Genomic DNA, 14959 nt, shown 5'->3' with positions numbered 1-14959 from the left:
ACCTATGTAGATCCTTAGAACTGTCAAAAAAGGTTCTCTTATCTGCCAATCTTAAGGCTCAACATTTTAAAACAGTTTTCAGACTTTACTTTACACCAGCTAAACTGTGGGCATGGGGGAAAGGGAGACTAATAACTGCTCAAGATGTGGACATGGTCCGGCTGAAATGGCCCACATGTAAGCTGAATGTTGTAAATTAAGCGCAGTGAAGCAAGGGATTGGATCATTCCTGCATAAGGTTATAGGGCGAGGGGTTTCACTGACTTCATCTTTAATATTATTCGGTTGTGATGAGACCTTACAGCTAGAATTGATCCAAGTTTATTTTTGTTTCATGGTAACAGCAACTCTACGTATAATGATTGCTTCAAAGAGGAAGGATGAAGATCCTCCGACACACCAAGCCTGGTACGCCAGACTCTTCCATGTATTCAACTTAGAGATGGCATTATATAAAATTAAGGGAAGTAGAGCTAGTAAAAAGGGGCTACAAATCTGAGGCCCCTTGGTGGAGCAACAAGGATAAACGGAAAGTGCATGCCTTTAAGGTTAAAAGAAAGTATATGTATTTCTTCCTACTATGATTTTGGATTAATTATGATTCTTTTATTTCTGTTGCCTGTGTTGCTGCTGTATGCTGCTTGTCTATTTTTGGAACCATTGAAACTTTCCTGAGCAATAATAATAAAAAAAAAAAAAAAAAGACCACGGATGCGTAGCAAACCAGGAACTTGTCCTGGGAAATGCTGGTAAAAAATGGACCGTAGTAAGTCATAACCGTGTAAGATAAATTCTGTACTCTGTGTTTACTATCCAAGTTAAATAAGGCTCCATCCCTGTAGGGGTAGAAATAGGCACACACCGAATAATTGAAACTATATCAAGCGCCTTAACTATTTCAGGCTTCTCCCTGTCCTCAAAAAACATTTATTTTACCAACACCTTCGACCGGGAGTTCATTCTTCATGGTAAGTCAAAAATATCCCTCAACCTCAAATTGGAAAGGTTGTTTTTAACATATGCTAATTAGGGGACAGCAATCATGTGACTTGAATTTATACAGTCCCCTAATACCTTTTGCGAGAAACTAGTCTTGGGGTCAACATAATTTAAGCCACAGTAAAAGCGGGGCCAATCTTACTTGATCCTTCAAGTAGCCGAGGCCAAGTTCTTGTTAGAAGATGAAACTTGGCATGGCTTTAGGAATAGCCAAAAGTCTGCACAGAAATATATTTCCATCTGTCTGTAAATTACTCAAACCTGCATATCCCCATACATCCACTCCATATGTACCAGATGAAAGACATTTACTCTTATAAAGTGTTGATATCTCTCTAAGGGGCATGTGGCCTAACTTTTTTACAAATCTACAGATTGATTCACATGAAGTCACCATCTTCTGTGTTCTTAAAGTAATTAGCCTGCCCCAGCTCAAATTTGCATCAAATAAAATACCCAAATAATAAAACTAGGCACCTTAGCAACATGAGTTGTCCCAATGAAAAAACACTTAGATTTTGTTTTCTTTGGGTCGCAGGTCAGTCTAAAGGATTTTTGACTATTAATCTCCAAATTTAGGTTCCCATTAAAATCATTAAAAACATCTATACAAACCTGTAGTCCATCTGCTGTACGTGCAATGATAACCGAATCATCTGAATATAAATGTACAGGGATCTTGGGAACAACTTTGACGCGAGATACTAAAACTAACTCAAGGGCATTAATATAAAATAAGAATAAAAAAGATACCGGAATGTGGTCCTGTTTCTCCCCTCTTGCAACCTTAATAGAGTGGGTACAATCACCATTTTGTGTATAGCAGACTTTTGTGCACTTTCTTAAACACAGCTCTCAATGCACTTGTTAATAATGGAGCCCAGAAAGCTGGGTTGTGCCTAACTTGATCAATTGTTACCCCATCAGGGCCCGGGGCCTTCCCAGCTGCAGCACTCAAGATAGCTTTTGACACACCTGCTACGTCAATTGACTCCTTAAGCCATTTATCATCAACTAGGGGGGGGGGATCTACTCCGCCTATCAGGGAAAACTGGTTCGCTACCAAAGTACTAGGATTCAATATTTGGGGAAAATGAGCGATCCAATCGCTTTCTGGAATGTGACACTCTATGCCTGTAATCAGGCGTTCTGAGAAAAATGGGAGATTTATGATCTGCCGAAAGGCTCTATTGTCCCTAATTTAAGCTGCACCTTCCCGATCTTCCCTGGCTTTATTTCTAATTTCCTGTTTTCTCATGTTAAGAGCTTGTTTATATTTCTCCCTAGCTACCTTGACATCCTCAGGATTACGTGTTATCAAGTTGGTGGCTTTTTTTCTAATGGTCTTTATGAGCACTAGTTCAATCTCAACTGAACAATGAGTGAGGAGGGCATTCTTTTGGTCTTATGTTCCTAGTTATACAAGATTTTGGTGGGGTCAGCATACGGGAAAAGACAACAGGTGATGTCCTCATAAGTATCTTTGATCAGATCTTCTGAAAATGTGTTCGGCTCCACTGATTCCAATTTCATACAAGCCCTTTATTAACAGAATGATGTAAAGGGGGACTGATCTCACTCTCATTTCTGGATTGAAGGGAAAATAAAACCGTAAAATAATTGGATTATGATCGCTGAAAGGTTTAGGGGGCCTGTTATAGCTAAACAGTTTGCAGGCCAGGTCCATCAAGAGTAAGATAAATTCTATTATACTGCCTTTACCTCTTCCAACAAGTGTATGGGGGTTAACTACATCTGAACTAATAACATCTGAGGAGAAATAAAGATTGTGAGTAAGGACTTTCCGGTTCAGGACCTCCCCAAATGTAGAATATACAAAATTAGTAATATTTTTGCTCTGACCATTTGAAGAACCACAAGTGTAGTTGCCACTATAAATACATTTAACAATATTAAAACCCCCTGCCCAAATAAGTGATGTATGATTTATTCCAATGTACATTAAATCAACAACAGACTTTTCTAATTCTTCGATAATACCAATTGGATGTGCTGTAAGGACATTATAATAAAGATTTGGATCACATTAATCAAATTAGGCTGCGATAGCTTTAAGATCTGGTAGCAAGGGTTAGAAACTAAAGTCTTGACCCTTAGGTTCCTAATGGCTATGGAAACCAAGACAGCCAGGCCTTCCTTTCCCTTCCTGCAGGTGATGGAATAGCAGGAGACCAATAGGATTCAAAAACTCTCAACATGGAAAGAGTCACTAGACTAGGTCTCTTGGTAGTATATTATATCAACGTCTTGAATAAAGCAAAGCCAATCCATATTGCTTTTTATTTGCTGTATTGTATAAAGTAGCAGTGGGTAGCATGAAAAACTCACCCACGATGATTGCTAGGCTGTAAATTCGATCATTTTGAGTGATTCAAAAGCACATATGTCAGCACATCTGATTTCATGTGCTGACCGGTGCCCTTTCAATTCACTCGAATTTTTCATGCTACCCTCTGCTTCTCTATACAATACAGCAAACAAAAAGCCAATTAATTGCTTTTTCTCTTGCTGTAATTGGGCATTTCTCATTAATAGTAGGAATCATTGTACTGCTCCCTGCTCTTGAGCAGCCTCAGGAAGGCATCCAGGACGGTGCCTTGTTCATTATCCTGCTCATGTAAAGCATCTTCTAACCTCAAGAGTTCCCTGTCAAGGTCCCTACGGATATTAGTTGTAGGATTCATTGGTAAATTTGTTTCAGATGGACATTAACTCCCCATTTGGTGGGGGAGTTTTTTACACTTTACATTCACTTGCACTGTGTTGTTGCGCCGTTTGGGATCACCATCTTACTTATAAATTGAGCTAAGTATATGACCGCAATGATTTGTTTCTATTTGTCAAGATATAAAAAATAATAGTCCACGTGAGAAATGAAACCAATTGCTTGATGGTCAAAATGACTCGCTTCAAGGAAGTAGAGGTTCACACTTCCCCCTTTAGGGACCATTGTTTTGTTTTTTTACTAGATTACCCAGGTCAACTCGGCTGCCCCTTTTCTAATACATACATAGATACTATTTATGAGCATGTCAGTGGACCTGGAAAAGGCCTGCGACATGGTGCAGTGAGATTTTTTGGGAGGCCACCATTCTACGCTTGGGATTGGATGCCAGATGGACTCAGTGGTTGTGTTTGCTCTACGCACATCCTATGGTGAGGGTTAAGACTGGGCGTACACTCTCCAAGTCATTTGAAGTCCTCTGAGGCATGAGACAGGAATTCCTGTTGTCATCCCTACCATTGCCATTTAACCTCTGGCAGAGTGGTTTCGTGCAGAGAGCGCAGGATGAAGCATAACGGTTGAGGGCAGGGAACACATCATTTCCCTCTGTGCAGTTGTTCTACTGATTTACCTGCAGAATGATGAGCAGGACATACCCTGTGCGCTCTTGCTCCTTGAGGACTTTGGCCTATATTTGGGCCCCCAGGTGAACCAGGGAAAGACATGCATGTTCCCAGTAAAGGGTGGTGCTCTCCGCTCCATCAACTGCTCACTCAATATACTTTGGGCGCGACACACCTTTAAATACCTGGGCATTCAGATCTTCCACGACACAACAGACCTATGTGGGGTAAACCTGGGGAGGGTGCTAAGGTCGCTTAGATCCTGTGTCCTTTTTTGGAGGTCGCTTAAACTGCCCATCATGGTATGCATAGCACTCTCTAAAGTGCTCATGCTCCCCCTGCTACTTTATTTTTTTTCAAATCTCCCTGTGAGGGGGACAGTGCCTTGGTTTCAGCAGTTGGACGTTCTCCTCTGAGAGCTGATCTGGGATGGTAGCCGCAACAGGGTTATTCTAACAACCCTACATTGCCCCCCACTCGAGGGAGGGCTGGAAGTCCCAAACTTCGAGTTATATTAGCTGGCGGCAGTGGATAACCAGGTGGCTGTACGGGGTCGGGCTGGCGGAGATCAGCCTGATGGGTGCTGTCCCCAACCAGGGGATGCTATTGGCTAAACTGCTTAGAGCGGCTCTGAGGATTCCCCACCCAGGCATCCTCCTGTCTACAGCCGTGTATTGTTGGTGGTGATGTGTGAAGCAGACTGGCGGGATGGCAGCTGAACCACCTGAGCTCCTGCTGGTGGGGCTGCCCCTGGTAATCCCATAACTTTCCGCAGGGCAGATGAGGCCCTGGACCTAAGTGGGGATAGTGACTACAAGTGACTGCTTTCAAACAGGCAACTTTATCCCCCTCGGAACTGTCAAGCACACCGGCCTGCCAGCGGGCCAGTTCCTCACCTATGAGACACTTCGGCACTCATTTCGAGACCTATGGGGTATGGGAGAGGTTGAACGACAGACACATGGTGCCCTCCAACATTTACTGACAATGGGCTACAGCAGCCATTTGATTACGTGGTTTCACAGAGTGTAAATGGCTTGGCCGGGACGCTTTTAGGCAGCTGTGCCTCAGAGTTGGGGCGGGAACTGTCGGATGCGAAGTGGGGGAGGTCGCTGGCGTACTTCAGAAAGCATTGTGTAGCACACGCCTCAAGTACATCCAATATAATTTTACACTCAGGACATACCTGACACCTCACAGGATCTGGGCCATCTACAGAGGAGACCCTAGACTCTAGAGGGTGGCCCCGCTGTGCGACACTAGCCGCAGACTTTGGCCATATGACATGGCGAAGCCCTGGTCTTCAGGGTGTTTGGGATGAGGTCTTTTCAAAACTTAATGAGACCCTGAACAGGACTTGAGAACACTCCTGAAACATCCCTCTTGGGCTCTTTCCCTAGACCCAAGCCCAAGAAAGTGGGGAACAGATTTCTTGACCTGGCACTGGCCCTAGCTAAGACACGCACAGCCATGGCATGGAAGTCTACTGTAGAGCCCAAAGTGGACACTTGAGTAAAAATTGTGACTTTGTGGGCCCGTGCTGAAGAGCGGGCACCCCTGCCGGAGGAGGCACGTGGGGTCAGTTGTAGGCCCATAGCTGCCTTGTGGACAGAGGCAGTGGATGAATGGGAGTTTCCCACAGCTGCAGATGACCCGTTTGATGATGAACGAGTGGGACAGGGGGCGATGGCTTGATCTTGATAGCCACACTGGTGCTTTGTTTAGGGCCACCCCGATCAACTGGGAGCTTTGTATATCGAGACACAGGTAGTCCTTGTTACTGAGCTGCTGTTGGCACACCCCACCCCCCACCCCCTCACTGCCCTGCTGCAACCACCCCCTTATAATCCTCCCAAACTGTCTCCCTGTTTAATCTATGGCCCCTCCTGTGACAGTAGTTCTAACTTGAACGTGGTTTATTTGGCTAGTTACTTTCTTTTTCCTTTTTTCTCATTCTGCCACTATTGTCACAACTGCCCCCCCCCCCCCCCCCCACACACACACACACACACCCTTCCGGGTCTCAATGCCACAAACAGAATGCATACTATACGTAACCTTGTCATTATTGTTGATTTATTGCATGCTTAACACATGATTTCTCTAATGTGTATTCTGTCATACGTTCCTTGTATTCTTGCCAATAAAATATGTGTTTAAAAAAGCAGATTCTATCACTTGCATACTGCTGCTGAATGCATTCCCGCTCATCTATGTATTGTGACGTAAAGTGCTTTGAAATTACGGCAACATGGTTTCTAGCGCTTTAAAAAACCTGAAATAAAATTAAAAATAGTGTGATGATGATTCCCAGAACAAGGACCCCAGCTTTGGCAAGCATACCTTGTGAGCACCCACTATTACTCCTTGAGGAAAAAAGTTACAAAACACCTTTTTCGAAAATGCTTATTTAATTTGTGTATTCATAGACCACACTCTACAAAATAAACTGCAATTAGGCGCTTACATTGATAGTAACAAGCAGCGGCGAAGGACTCAAAAAAGGCTGTTATAACTATCTTGAAAATTAAAGGAAATTTTGCAAAAGTATTTCAGAATTGTACGTGCCTCCTCCATTTTTACGCCCTGAAGCATCCGGAAATGATTCCACTCACATTCATTCATTCACCCGTCCATCTCTTAGTATTTTACCTCAGATCAAAAAACAAGACGCTCTATTTGGCTTTTAAGCGTTCCCTTTCAGAGTTTCATAACACCGCCTTCAGAGGTTTAAAGTAGTTGTGTGAGGAGAGGGTCCTCTAATTCACTCGCATATATTGGGGCAGTGTTTTAAATGGAAATACAGAAGTGCAGGTACCCTCTAGTTAGAGTACCTATTTGCCCCTGAGAAGTGCCGGTACTCTCCCATTAAATGCACTAATGCAGAGCTAAAAAGTGCAGCTACTCTCCCTTTGAAATTAAAGAATTGCAGGTACTCAGTACTGGACAGTACCTGGCCATTTAAAGCCCTGTATTAGGGTAAATGGCAGGATGCAGGGTACATAACCCATTTCTCAAATCCCTAACTAGCAATCCAAGCCCGGTCATGAAAAAATGTTTTATGTGTTTCCCTGCCCACGCCCACAGATACAACCATAGCTGACGAGTGAATCAGATCCGACAGGTATAAACCTTTGCTTTTATTTAATCAGGAAGATAGATGCCCGGGAAAAATGCTTCTGAAATATACCGTAACCAATCAGGGAATACTTTGGTTTTGCGGTTTTTGCCTCCGGGGCAATGAAGGGTTATAAAAACAAACCACAAGGAAAGGGAGTTTTAGAAAGGGGTTCGTTAAAGTGAAAAAAAAAACAATCTACACAGCCTGTGGAAGAAAGTAAGTGTTGGGTGCCAGCTGCAGTAAGCATAAAAGAGTGTCTCCGAGGCTTTTGTCTCCTTATATGGTAAAATGATATGAAGGGTTCATTAGGCTGTGAAGGCAGGCTCGGTGCACACGCTCCTGGCTGCCGAGCAGGGAGCAGGCGGGCTGCCTTCGCCCGGCCCCAGTGATCCCGCCAGCACGCTGGGCTGGCGCTGCGCTCCACAGGCAGGCGGCTGTGCTGCTGCGGATGTGAGCGGGCGCGTGACTCGCCGGCCCCGGGAGGACGTCGTGCCGCCGTCTTCCCGCTGTGAGTAGAACGCTTCATTACTAGATGCGTGCGCCTACTACTGTGCGTCAGGGTGCCGGCGCGCGAGCCAGGCGGGCTCCTGCTGACAAAGGAAGCCAGGCTTGGCGGGCAGAGTATGCCATAGTGATGGGATGAAGCATGGTTCTGTGCCCTCAGGGAGGTGCCCTCCATACTAGAGGTGGCAACAATCCGCAGGCACAGAGAGAAGGGGACATTTCTGAAATGGGGGAGAAATCCATCTTTTATTCCGTTACATTGTTGTTCCTCTACAGGGGAAACTTAAAGCGCAATTTTTTTGGGGAGGACATCTCTGTTTCGATGTAAACTGATGGTTCACAGTCTTGTTACAGTGATGCGTTCCTCGCTTTTTTGTGCGCACTGAAGCGTTTATCCAGTCCAAGGTTTAAAAACAAGTCAACCAAATGATTTTGATAATAAGCATTTTAATAATTGAAATATTACCTGTGTATTTGCTATTGTAACTTATTTTCAAAACCATTCTCGTTGTGTATTGTGTGCAGTTATGTCTAGTTATTCACACATATTATGATAAAGGAGAAATAAGCTCCGCCCAGAGCCAGGAGAAAGGCTCTACGGCGCTATTGCACAGGTGTGAAGAGGTTGCTCGGGTTTCATTCAAAAGAAAAACATAGAAGCAAATGGTGCCTTAAACTACTACTGTTAAATAGTATTAATATTAAAAAAAATATATTATTGTCGTGATTATTTTTATTATCACAATTATTAGTATTATTATTAATATTATTGTCACAATCAATATTATTGTCTCGATGATGACTATGGTTATACTTATTTGTATTATTATGATTATTCAAGTAATATTATTAATAATTTAGACCACGCACCATAAACTGAATTGTATTGTGGTGCTTAATATTATATATCAGCTCGTCTGAGTGTGTTGGAGAGACGCAGGGGCATTGGAACCCCTTAGAGCTGTCTCTCCTGCTGCGAGTTGCTACAGGTTTATACTCAACGTTTGCACATGTCCAGCACCTCAGAGCTTTGCTCAGCAGAACTTCTCACACTACAAGCAAGCCCGAACACCTACACAGGACACATCCTTACAAACTTGCTATTGCCGTTGTGCTCCTTTCCACCTGTAACACACTGTGTCAATCACACTCTAGCACGTGGAGCACATGCTCACTGACAGCACACTTATAGCAATGAAGCACAGGTAAATACAGGAATAGATTGTTATGAGGCTCGTGCCCTAACCACACTTGAAGTCAGTTTTTACAGGATCGGTCTATCTTAACCACTCATCCAATCTGAAAATTGTCACCGGCCCCAGTCAGACCTTCATTACAGTTTCAGCCCACTCTTTCTTAAAGAAGAATCAATAACTCCTAATGCAACAAGATCATTCTAAACGGGGGAGGGAGCCTCTTCCACCTCAGAGAATCACAGGCAGAGTGGCACACCAGCTACGCGTAGCACTGATGCTATTGCTCTGACTCTCAGCCTACCAAGGCAGACATCAAATGGGCAGCAGATGTACCAAGCTGGCCAAAACATGCGTGAAAACACCCTGCAGTGTTACTTGTTCCTGTCCAATGCAGGACTACTAACACGGTTTGTATTTTACAAGAGTGTGAATGTCAGGTGTTCTTTGAAGACCCTGGAAGGTCTTTTTTAGGAGCTGTATCTAGGAGTGGTAGTATCCAGAAATGACAAAAACTGCAAATAGTAAACAGCTTTTAACATTTACACGTAACTGTTCAGTTTAGAAGATGTCTTACTCCTTGCACCCTATTTATCTTTGGGCACTCTGGGTACATTGATTTGTTGTTGACTAGAAGTCAAGTTACACTGTAAGAAGAAACCTTTCCTGAGGATGGTTACATGCTCCTTAAATTGATACTTGAACGTTTTGTTCTGAAATTGATCAAAGGGGGGTGGCAGCGACTTGGAAGCAGGGGACCCCGTGATGTATTTCTCATTCATACTCTCATAGAAAAGTTTGTGCAAGAAACACACCAAAAACTACTGGTCAGAATTACTCTAAACTTGGCAAGAAAATAGAGCTTGGTCCCATTTTCTATTTTATGGTGTTTTGTAAATTTTATAGTTTTGGAGAAAGCTAAAAATGAAATGGGAAAATGTTTGTGTCTTGACTAAATTAGTTTGTGAATTGGTAGACTTGATTAGATTTTGAATAAAAAATTAATCTGTGATTTTTTTTCTGTCAGATACTTCACAGTTCACAAACTGGCTGTCCCTGTTCATGAACTTCACTGCTTAAAATGTGCAAATATTACTCCACTGTATCAAATTATGATGACTGAAAAATGTGGCTCACACGTCAATGGTTCCCTTATGCAAAATATTAAAATGAAAGGGCAGCAGGTGGGGGTCAAAATTGCTGTACTCCTTGGCCTTACCTCAGGGCTGGACAGTCCCAATATCCGGCAGACAAGAGCCCCTCCTCCTCCCACCCTCCCCAGTTATGATATGAAGGCCAAGGAAGACTCTAAAAAAGTATTCTACAGTCCCCGTCTATTGTTAGTACAGGTTCAGTGGGATTTGTAAATCTCTTCCCGACGATCTGGCCCTGAGGTTTTGGTGCCATGTCGGAGTCACCCTTGCACGCCACACCGTTGGTGTAGTATGAGTGGGACCACAGGGGCAGTTGCCAAATGCGCACATTTCTTAGGGGCATTCATAGGGGCGCAAAATTTTAATAGGGGCACAACATTTTTTAAGAAAAATGGAAGGATACTTGCCTTGCCCCGGCAACTCACGCTGCGCCCTACCACACACTCAGCAGCTAATCGGCCTTTCCCAAAGCCTTGGCTGCCATGTGCTGTGTCATTGGGAGACCAGCACTTGTCAGCTGTCTTGATCCTCCTGTCCCCATCATTTGTGGGAGTGGAGGAGAGACCTTGGAAGCTCACAGCTAGCCCAACCTCCCCCGATATCTAAAGTACATCTGAAAACTGGCCTGGCCGAGGACTGTGCAGCCCCATTATCCTGCGATGGAGGAGGTGAGAAGAGTTGAAGAGCAAAATTAATTCCTGCAGCCTACCCTTGCCTCAGCTGTAAAAGTAAATAAAAAGTAGGCTGCCAAGGAAGTGTGTACTGCCCAGCGGGTAAAGATCAGAAGAACCACAGGGTCCTGCCCTCTACCACAGAGAAAATAATAATGAAATGAAAATCAAGCATACTTGTAGGTGATCCTATCTCAGTGGGTGAAACTCCCAACAAGGAAAAGGACTTTAAAAAGGAGCCACGTTGCTTTTTCCACATCTGTTTGTTGACATTGGAATTATGAATTTATTCTTTACGCAGCAATTGAAAGAGGATTTTTATGTGCAAAGTGGTACTGCAGTCTACAATAGCACTTCAAGATTACGGTTATATTTTTAGCTTGTGTGTGTAAATGAATCAACCTTCATTATCCCTCTATATAGATGACATCAGAAATTACATCAATGATGTCAACACCGGTGTTATCACATATCACATCACCACTGAAATCATCAATGAGGGCAGAGTGGTGGTCACAGAATTTGGCCAAATGCTACCCCCTGCACCCAGCAAGTTTTAAGGCATGGGTACTCGCAGACATTTTCCCAAGGGCCACAAAGCTTGGTCTTTGATGTGACTGAGGGCCGCATTGCTGCTAGGGAGGGGAGTGGTAAGGTAGGTTTGGGGTAGGCAAAGCATATACATTTAGTGGCTGAACTGCACAATATGAAACCAGAGAACCAGGGATTAATCCAAGCTTCACCACTTTACTAAATTATGTGATCCTAGGCAGTTGTTTTATTTCACATTTCCTCCTTTTTTAGGTCGAGCCTAGGCAGCGTTTATGTGCTGTCTGCAAGACCTGTTGTTATCTCCTCTATCTGCTTTTGGCATGCCCATGAATTACCATTTGTTTGTTGTTGTGCCATTTAGAAATATGGAGTTTTTATTGGTGCATTTGGTCTGATTCTCCCTCCTTTGCGTGCTTGGGTCACACCCAGGCGATTTCACTCATTGTTTGCTTGCCTTGGCCATCCCAATACGTCCACGGTTCCTCCTGGTCATCCTGATCTGCCTTTTCATTTTGTAGGCTATCAACATCGTTTTAGGCTTTCAGGTCATTTCATGGACCAATGCTCTGTTCAGCACCTGCAAAGTGGCAATTTCTGTCTGGTAGCTGTTGAGCTATGCCAATAGCTCTAACTAAAAAAAAATGCAAGACCCTTTGTATTTTTAATGCTTGTCTTTTATTATCACATATAAGAGGACCTCGAAATACATGATTTCAGGGCGTGGCTGTACAAAACCTGCTCCTGTTTTTGACATAATAAATTAAAATGTTGTTCATGTAAAAGAAGAGGCCACCCCAAGAGTGCACATAACAACTGATTTGCCCATTAGTTCACTATAGGCATTGTTGTCAGGGTGGGAGGGGGGAGAATTAGTGTTTTTAAATTCATATTTGAAAACTATCACTTAAAAAATACTTAAAAAATACTTCTCAATGCATTGATACAATCGGATATACTAAAGTGAATGGTTCTGCATGTTAATGAAATACACTTTTTGAATTTTGAAGAAACCTTATCATATTTTTTACACTTTGCTGCAAGATGGCTTTGAAAACGAAGGTGCTCCTAGAATTAAGTGGTAAAGGATAGCCTAGTTACTTCCTTTCTTTAATTTCAATCACTCTTTAAATAAAGTCTTTCCTGTATATTTAACATCTTTTTAATGTTAGTGCTGAGTCGAGTGAACAGCAGGCCAGTGCTACTGTGATCAGGGGGCTGCCTGTATTTATTATTTAAGTTTTATATAGCGCTTGCTAGACCTGAAGGTATCAGAAGAACGCTTTACAAAATCGTGAACAGGAATACCCTTGAGGTTGAAAGTTACTTTGAGGTACTCAGCCATAAATGCATCCTGTGGTCTTTTCATGGCAATGCACATGATGTGACAGTTTGACATTACCAATTATATAATCAATGATCTCTTCAGTGACATCACATTTGACATCATGGATGGCAGATCTGAAGCCACAGACAATTCCTCTTTCTTCACATCCATTTGCTGACAGTGGAAGATCAGCCATGTTTCTCTATGTATAATTTCTAAAGACAACTAACTGTATGTTGACAGTGGTACATCAGCGTTAAAACTACATTCAATATATGTTATTGACATTACTATTGCATAGTAATGAATTATAGAGATAATTAAAAGCAATTTAAATATATTTTTAATAAATGTTAATGTTGCATTAATTTATACAATTCAGAACTGTTGCTAAAATATTTTATAATTGAGTAATACATATGTTTTAGATGTTTGAAACATTAAATTATATTTATTTATATATTTAACTACTTTAACTAATTTATTGTAATTTAACATAATTTCCTTTAGGGTTTTATTTGAAATCCCTGCCCTAATTGTTTTTTATGGGATGGTGTTCCAGTACTAGTGGTTAGCTGTTTATGGTTCTAAGTTACTCCGGCTTTGAATTGGATTAATTTACTACTGTTTTGGGTCCTTTTTTGGGTGTAGAAATTAGAGGTGCTGTTTGGGATTAGCAATGGGTTTACTCTTTTGTGGGTGGATGCATGTCCCTCCCTAAACCCAGCTCTAGCCATCCTTAAACCCCTCTTTATGCCTCCCAAAACCCCTCCCATTTAGTAGTAAGTATGATTTTTTTAAGCCACTCTCCCTGGTTCCTCCCACATTTACTACTAAGTAGTAAACTTACATGTGTGAGGATTTTCCCATAGAAAAGATAGGAAAGGTGGAGGCAGAGATTTACACTGATAGGTTGGTGAATAACATTTTGTAATTCTTTTAGTAGTACTTTTGCACTGCTCCTAAACATACAACAACATGCAGTTTATGAAAAGGCCCCATTGCTATGTGAACAATTTTGTAAGGTACAAGAACCACTCTGCACATTAGTTAACATTGTTTTATGCTTAGGGTGCCAAAAAACTAGGATCCTGGAAAAGAGGTAGTTGGTTAAAAAAGACCTGGCTAGGGACTGCATTGAACACAGAATAAGGCTGTGTTGAGAGCTCGTCAGACATAGCCAAAGACAGTGTCCTGTGCATCCTGAAGCCAAGGGAAATGAGCAAAGTTGACGATGCACTCAGCCCAGAGCATCTTGCTCTGGATCTCCAATGTGCAACACAGTTTCAAAGATGTCAGGTAAGCACCCATTGAAGTTGCTTGGTGTGCCCAGTGACATGATGGGTCAATTAGTTCTCTGGGGGGCATATTTACTAGCCCTTATCAGCACCACGTCACTTTCAGTGGTGTTGTGGTGGCGATGGGGGCTTCGCCTTATTTACAAATAAGGCACCCTTTCACGCTATACTTAGCGTGAAAGGGGAGGGCAATGGGTGTTGTGGTGGGCGATTCACCGCAGCACCCATTAATTTTGACACTGTTCCATATTTACAAGCTTGGCTTAAAATGGTGCAGGCCAAAATTAAGACCAAAAAAAACCTGGTCTTAAACAGGTGAAACAAGGAGAAATTCTTTATTTCTCCTCGTTTTTGCTGTTTCTATGTGTGCTCCATTGTGCAGCACACATAGAAACAGCAAAACGCCATTGATAGTTTATGTGCAGGAAGGTGTCCCTTCCTGCACAAACAATCTTTAAAAGAAAATGGCACATGGCAACTTTTATGTGTGCTGCATTATGCAGCACACATAGAAGTTACAAAACGCCATTGGTGATTGTTTATGTGCAGGAAGCGACACCTTCATGCACATAAACAATCCTTCCCTGCAATGCAGGCAATAGTGCAAAAGTGCCTGTGTTGGCGCTAGGCAGCCGCAATTAGTACCAGCGCAGGGTGAAGTGCAGGGTGAAACGCAGCGCTACACCGTATTCTTGTTAATATGATGAGGCCCTGTGTTACTGAAGTGGCGGAGCGCGGCATTTAGCCAAGAAGACAAACGCCACGCTCCGTCAT

The 14959-nt window shown here is 42.7% G+C and overlaps 1 protein-coding gene across 5 annotated transcripts in view; it reads left to right on the top strand.

Annotated features, from left to right (window-relative positions):
- FHL2 (four and a half LIM domains 2) overlaps positions 1 to 14959 on the top strand; it is a 338242-nt gene that overhangs the window by 129236 nt on the left and 194047 nt on the right. Inside the window, exon 1 of one of the 5 annotated variants that reach the window (XM_085622614.1) lies at positions 7507 to 7705. The exons of 3 other annotated variants lie outside the window; for them this stretch is intronic. The gene's annotated coding sequence lies outside the window, so the exon portion shown is untranslated. Of the gene's footprint in view, positions 1 to 7506; positions 7706 to 7802; positions 7998 to 14959 lie in introns of those variants that run through there. One more of the 5 variants, XM_085622610.1, reaches the window with a different exon arrangement.

The sequence above is a fragment of the Triturus cristatus genome, chromosome 8 (assembly GCF_964204655.1).
Source record: "Triturus cristatus chromosome 8, aTriCri1.1, whole genome shotgun sequence".
Classification (NCBI taxonomy): Eukaryota; Metazoa; Chordata; class Amphibia; order Caudata; family Salamandridae; genus Triturus; species Triturus cristatus.
Note: the sequence above shows the minus strand (reverse complement) of the source record. Positions and strands in the feature narration are given on the sequence as shown.